Source organism: Calypte anna, chromosome 1 (genome assembly GCF_003957555.1).
Source record: "Calypte anna isolate BGI_N300 chromosome 1, bCalAnn1_v1.p, whole genome shotgun sequence".
NCBI lineage: Eukaryota > Metazoa > Chordata > Aves > Apodiformes > Trochilidae > Calypte > Calypte anna.
The window spans coordinates 170702941-170710130 of NC_044244.1; positions in this window are offsets into that span (position 1 = coordinate 170702941).

Consider the following 7190-nt stretch of genomic DNA (forward strand, 5'->3'; position numbering starts at 1 on the left):
AGGAAGGAAGGAAGGAAGGACAAAAAATCATAAGGAGCACTGTAATTTCTATTTCACTGCTTACCTCAAGCTATAGTGGATTTAAAGCACAACCTCAAACAGCATGAGTGTTGGCAATGGTCTGTCTAAGCTGTAGAGCATGATGATGACAACAGAACACAAATAAAAATGTGAGCGTGGAATGACTGAGAGAGGGCAGAACTTTTCATAAGCATTTATTTGCAGATAGTTTTATGATGATTTAATACAGTTGATGTAAAATCTGGCTGAGCTGAACTGAGTGTCAGCCAGCCCTGTGTGGCTACTAAAATTTAGCTGAACTTGACATTTTATGCCAATTTATTTAGGTGAGGAGAGGGGTGCTGCTTTTGCGGGTAGCATCTCCTCTGCCAGCCTGGCTGCCAGGGCTGGTTCTCTTCCTGAGGGTCCCCACCATGAGCTAGTATGGGCTTTGGTGAACTGGGTCAGAGAACTGACCCAGGGGGAAAGGCAAAAAGGGGGGTTTGGTTGCTTTGGTTTGGTTGTTTGTTTTTCGTTGTGGTTTTGTTTTATTTTGTTTTGTTTTGTTTTTTTCTTTTCCTGGGCTGTTTTTCCTGCCCTGTGCCAGCTACTAAGGGCCTCCCAGAAGCCCTCCAGCGATACGACTCAGCAGTTCCCCTGCTGCGAAGGCAAATACAAGGAGGCAGGAAAAACCACACCAGTAAAACCCCAAAACCCTGTGAGACTTTTTCACCCACTTTGAAAAACTGTAGAAGTGGGGGACCCTGTTTGGAAGGACTGCAGGGTGGGTCCCCTTGGGCAGAGAGCCCCAGGTGTCCCATCCTGCCCCTCAGAGGGAGCTCTGGTGGCTTTGTGAGAGGCTGAGCTGCACTGTGCCCCTCCACGCTGCACACCCCCTGTCCCCTTGTCAGCAGCACTCAGCAAGCTGAGTGTGAAAAGAAGAAAGTGGCCAAGTGGAAGAGAAACTGAAAGCCACTCGCCCTCCTGGCTACCAGGAGCTTCTCTTCTGGCAGAAAACTGGGGTTGGCTCTGCCAAAATCACCAACAGATTTCTGTCTTTCCAAGTAATACTTGAGGGTTTAGATAATTATGTCAGTGCCACAGACTTTATTTTATTTTATTTTATTTTATTTTATTTTATTTTATTTTATTTTATTATTTTTTTTAATGTTGGATTGAGCATACTCTGAATCCCTGGCATTGCTGCATCAGTGTAAAAGGAATAGGGCTACTTCTATTTGAAGAGGCAACAGTGCTCCAGGCTACAAAAGATAACTGTGCTTTTTAATTCAAGCTTACAGCCGTGACAGCAGTGCAGGGGGTCTCTCTGCTGCAAATATGCTCAACCTGCATTGACTGATGGTTGTTATATCTGAAACCTCGTAGGTTGCCATGGGGAATGTGCCAGAATAAACATCTCTGCTTACTACAGTGGCTCAAAAGGCTGAGATGCAGCTAGATGTAAACACCTGGGCTGATAGTTAATATTTCTGGGATTTTATTCAAACTCTCACCAAGTGCTGATCTTGGTTTGTTAATAATTATGGCTACATTTTTGAGTCATACCAAGCCCTGGGAATGTACATTGAGGTCCTGAAGGGAGGAGAAATCCTTGTAGATAATGAGGAGGAAAGAAGGCCACTCACTCTTCACCTTCCCTTTACATCTAACTTTTACATTAAACAGTTTAGGCAGAAATTATAAGATTTCTATGCAGATCATTAGGAGCCCATATTGGGATGGAGACAATGACATACGAATGCATTTTGTAAATCTTGTAGAAATGCAATTCAGGAAGACAAATGCAGCTATTAAAATGTCACATCTTAGATATATTTGACCAATATGCACATGTTATTTGTAGGTGTAGTTTTTGGAAGTTACTTATAGCATTAAAACAGCAATAAATCCCTCATAGTAAGTATTATTTAGCTCCTATATTTCAGTTCTTTCCCCAAAAGGATGCCAAGAAGTGAAACAATGAATTAGAGGGCAGCTGCCTTTCATCAGCTCTCCTTAATTGCTGCCCTGGTTGCATTCCTGTGATATTGGCAGGGGACCTCTGCAAAGGCCACAGTGATGAAAGATGCTGTGGTGATGGGTGAAACACCAGCAGCAACCTGGATAACTGTGACAAGCATGGTTTTGAACCAGTCTGTCAGGGCTATGACTTCCCCAGGTGTCAGCCCTGCCCAGGGCTCAAGGAATCATCTTTTTTAGCCCACCTGTGAGAAGCCAAAAACTGACGAAGGACTCCAAACTACATTAGCAGACTACCATCTGCTAATGGAGCTGGGGCCACAGGTTGGATAGCTTCAGATGTAGTCTGGCTACCACCTCTCCTTTTCTATGTACCTTAAAAAAATAGCAAGTAACCTCATGTCAATCCCTTTCTGAACAGTGAGTTGTAACTACATTTTGTTTCTGAAGCCAGGGCATCTGCTCTGCTCCATGATCTGCCCTACACCATGGCACCAGGGGCCCTTCCCTGTCACCTACACACTCACTGTTCTCTCCTGCAACATTTTCCTTATGGCATTCAGCAAAGCTTGTGCCCTGGTCCTACAAATCCCCTCTTGAGCAGCAGGGAGCCTGCAGAGGGAAAAACAAAGAACCCAATTCTCTCGTCTTTGGATTTAGCAGACACAAGTCCTGCAAAGAGCACTGGTGGCTGGTTTTGTTGCACTTGAGTTTCTTGGTGGCAAGTTTGGCTGTTATACTTTAATTTTGGACCATTCTAATGAGCCCCAATAGTAGGTTTCCCCAGGAAACATGGGCATGTCTTTGCTTGGACTTTTTCAGGACTGCTGCTTTTCCTTTCTCCAACCTGTCCTTGAAATGATGGGGGTGTATGTAAGAAACCACATGTTATGGCATAAAAATGCCTGATCTCAGCTTATGCAGATAAGAAGCATATTTAAGCCAAATGCCAAGAACATCCCCTCTGCTTTTGGTACTGTTTTAAACTGGGGAGAAAGTAGGAAGATTAAAGATTAAATTGTCTCCTTTAGCCACCACACATCAGCCTGTCTGAGCAATGAGTGTGGGTGGTACAAGCCGTGCCCATCACCTTCAGCCTCTTAACACAGATGCCAAAGACTTTCTAAATGTCCTCAACCCAGCAGGGGAGCACAGATAAACAAAGAAAACATTTGCCATGAATCTCATATTCATTATTTTAAAGAGAAGACAGTGTCCTCTGAAATTGCTGAGGGATGCAAATCACCCTCTTAAAATCATCCACGGCTCTTGGTGCAACACAGGATGAAAAGGTTAAATGAACAGCATCACTTGTTGAATTATGTGCCAAACCTGTTTCACAACAGTGTGACTGTTTCAGTATACTGAGTGTCACCTGGTGATGGGCACAGCAAACTGCTGACAATCCTGGATTTTAGGTAAGATTACAAGGAAAACACCGAAGCAGAGGGATTGTTCCTGGTGCAGAGCAAACATCAGCGTGTCTGGGAAAGAAACCACCACTGCATTTTTGTGCCTCTTCTGGGTGAGAAAAAATGAAGTTTGGCAAAAATCCCACAGTTTTACCATACTTTGATAACTGTTATCTTCAGTAAGCTGAGAACATGAGGTTTACCCAAGAGAAAAGGACTCTCTGCAGGTTTCCACATTGCTATGGATTAACATTCTTCATCGGATGCTTCCCTAAAAAGCATTGCCTCCTCCTCTACATTTTTTTCCCTGTGAGAACAGGGACCTCTGCCCAGGCAGAGGCTTTGGCAACACAGTTCTCCAGGCAGGATATGGACCATGCAGCCCATCCCAGGCCTCCAGCAAAGTCACCCTGCAGTGAGAAGAGGGGACATGGCCCCAGCTGTATTTCTGCAAGCACGTGTCTGGCAGCCGCCCGGATAAACTTATGAGCTTAGGGTTGTGTAATGTTGTTTCCTTGATGGATCATCCCATAAAACCACCAAGGGATCCTGAGGCAATCTGACACCTGTAGTCGGCTGGAGGAGCAGCTATTGCTTTCTTTGCAAGGCAACTTGGCAGAGGAGGGCAGGGTATTTTTACCCCCACACTTTTTCCTCTCTGCCTGGTCATGGCAGGTTATTTGGTTTAAACTGGCTAGAAAACTGCTGGGTTTCTTTTGGAGGAAGATGATCTTAAGGCTGTGGGGATAGACAGGAGGAGGAAAGGGCAGGGCTGTGTAAAACCATGCTGAGTCTGTTAAAGGGATTTAACCACTCACATCCCTGTTAGGGTGTGAAGCCTGTTAGGGCTTTGCTGAAGAGGGTGAGCCTGGTTTAAGCTGGAGGAGGGTCTCAGTGGCCTCTGCCATCATGGGGATCCTGCAGCAGTCCCTCTCCAGATGATGCTTACAGGGTGTGCTCAGTGGGGTGGCAGCTTCAGCCCACACTCTGTCCTGCTTTTCCCCCCCACCTCTCCCATTCACACTTATTTGGATACAATAGAGCATTGCCCCAGAACCAGAGACCTCTACCCCAAGGATTTATAATGCTCTCTGTCCTCTCCAGCATACTGGAGATGAGAGGCAGCCAGTTCTGGGCCAACATGGTGGCCTGGGATGTGTGGTGGCCATGGTGGCTTTAAGGTGCCACACTCCTGTCCTCAGAGTGAGCTCTTGTGGACTGCTGCAAAGATGAAAGGCAGAGCTAAAGGCATAGGGGCAATTCTGGATACCCTGAGCTGATGTGCTGGGTCACTCCAGGTTGTAAGACACCAGGCTGGATGAGCTCTGATGGGTTTGTGCAGGTACAAGGAGCATCACTGCAGTGTGTAGGGCTGTGGATTTCACACCAAGAGCCAGCTGGCCCCTATGTTGGGACATAGAGAGAGAGGTTAATCCCTTAGGGAGCTGGGACTGCACAAGTAATTGTGGAAGCTGAAAGCTGAACTCAGGTAGCATCGTTTGTGCCAAAGAACCCATAGTCAGCCCTTGCTTTGGAAATGCTGCAGTGCTCATTTCATCTGAGGAAGAAAAATCTCTTCCAGCCTGGATAAGGTAACATCAATCAATCAGCACTGGAGCATTTGATTTAATGCCTATTTGCTGGTTTGCTTTAAATATTTAAAAATAACTACCTAAGAAATTGTCTCTTTTTTTACATCCTAACTGTGGAACACAATATTCTCCTGCTGATGGATTTGTAATTTAATCTGTTAGTTAATTCTTTCTCAATATTGACTTTTCAAGAAGCAAAACGAGTACCAAGACAAATAGCAAAAAAGACTGAGTGAAGAATATTTACACTATTGTTTGCCATATGTTACTCTTTGCCAAGCCATCACCATCCTTGTTACTATGCATATTATTGATCATTAGCTGTGCAATGTCCATCTTCAGGAATGCCCCCAGCTTATTCCTCAGGCCTCACCTCCACAGCTGATCTGTCCTGGGGAGTTAATTGTTGTGAAATTCATTTACAGATGATGCACAGAAACGTCAGAGTATATGGAAATGAATGAAAGATGAGAAAATGAAGAGTGGGCAAATGAATATTCAGTTAAGATAAGACACTTTTGTTGTTATTTTATTGTGGCTTCCCCTGGAGGGAGCACAGACTTAAGATGTCCTTGTTAGTATGTCTGCATGCTTTAGAAAACAGAAATTGCAGAATGCTTCTATTTCAGTTCTTACATTTTCCTGTATCAGTCTCTATTTAGGGTTTTTGTCTGTCTGTATTAACTCTCAGTCTTAGGATGACAAGGATGGCTTAGCACAGCTGCCTGTGCTCTCTGGACTCAAACTGAAGATAAAACCCTTTCTTAGATCTCTGGTTTTATTTCTGATTCTCACTAAATCTAAACATTTTGCTGATTTTAGAGTGGTGAGCACATCTGTCCAGCTGCCACGCTGCACACAATCTCTTCAGGGTCCCACAGCAGCCAACAGCTGTTCTGCAGTGGAAGGTACCTTTTGGGGTGCATCCAACCAATGTCCTGCTCCAGAGGAGTCAGTGGCGATGCTTAACTCAGCTCACAGCTTCTGAGCCTAAATCCAGAGTTGTGAACCTAGAAATCCTGCTGCTGAAGCTTGGAGAAGGTTCAGACTTCAGGACATGGCATTGATGCACAGAAAGGAGGAGAAGCCCATAGCCAGCAGCCTGCAGCCCAGTGAAGCCCACCCTGAAGGGCCTGGGGCACAGAGACCTGCTTTGGGTGATGGTTCATTGCACTGAATGCAACTCCTTGTCCCACTGAACATCATCCTTCTCCTGACTTGGTCAGATCTGTGTTACCACAAGAGTTACCCTAGTCTGGAGAAGGCCAGCATCAGGCACCAGCAAGTGGGGTAAGCTGAAGAAGGCCCTTCTACCCTCACATACCCTAACATACCCAGGCCTACCATTGCTAAAGGTCTCCGTGTTCATCACATTGAAATCCTCCAAGACCCCCTCTCCATCCCCATCTGTGGTACATGAACACCAAGCATCCAACTCTGGGTGCAGGCTTTGTTTCTTGGACAAAGGAAAAGGTTAGTGTGAAAAATGTCTTATCTGAGTTTAAAAAGAATGACTCAAGTACATTGTATAACTGTAATATATCTTTATAAATGTAAATATATGTACATAGTGTAGAAGTATAGATTTGTATTTGTTATTATATAGTACCAATATGGGGAATATAGAAATGCTCTACATGTGTAGATACACATTTATGTAATCTGTATAATTTTTGTTTATATATACACATTATATATGACACGCATTTGCTAATGTTACCTTTTGCATTTTGTATACCTTGTGCTGCACTTTCAGTCATGGTTGAAGAGGCTTTGACATTGTGAAGAGTGCATCTTTGAAGCACAGTGGGCAGAAAGGCAAGCCACAACCCAGCTCCACTTGGTTTCATTGGCCCCAAGGAGTGCCCCAAATCCCATCTGAAAATGTCATTTTGAGGTTTTGTTAAGATAGATGCAGAGGTTTTTACAGGTGGGATGGGTGGATTTGCAGGCAAACCCCTGTACCCATGCAATGGGGTAGCCCAAGCACTGAGTGTGCTGGGCCATTGCTAGAAGGCACAGACATCCATGCAAGAGGAGAAAGGATGATGGAAGACACCGAGGGAACTTGAACCATGCTGGTGTTTGCCCAGGGCTGGGATTCCTGATGCTGCAACCCATTTGCCACCACATGCTGCAAAAGTGGTGCATGGCAGTGGGGCCACAGGGAGGCAAAAACTAAAAACCTGCAAGGCAAAAATGAAAA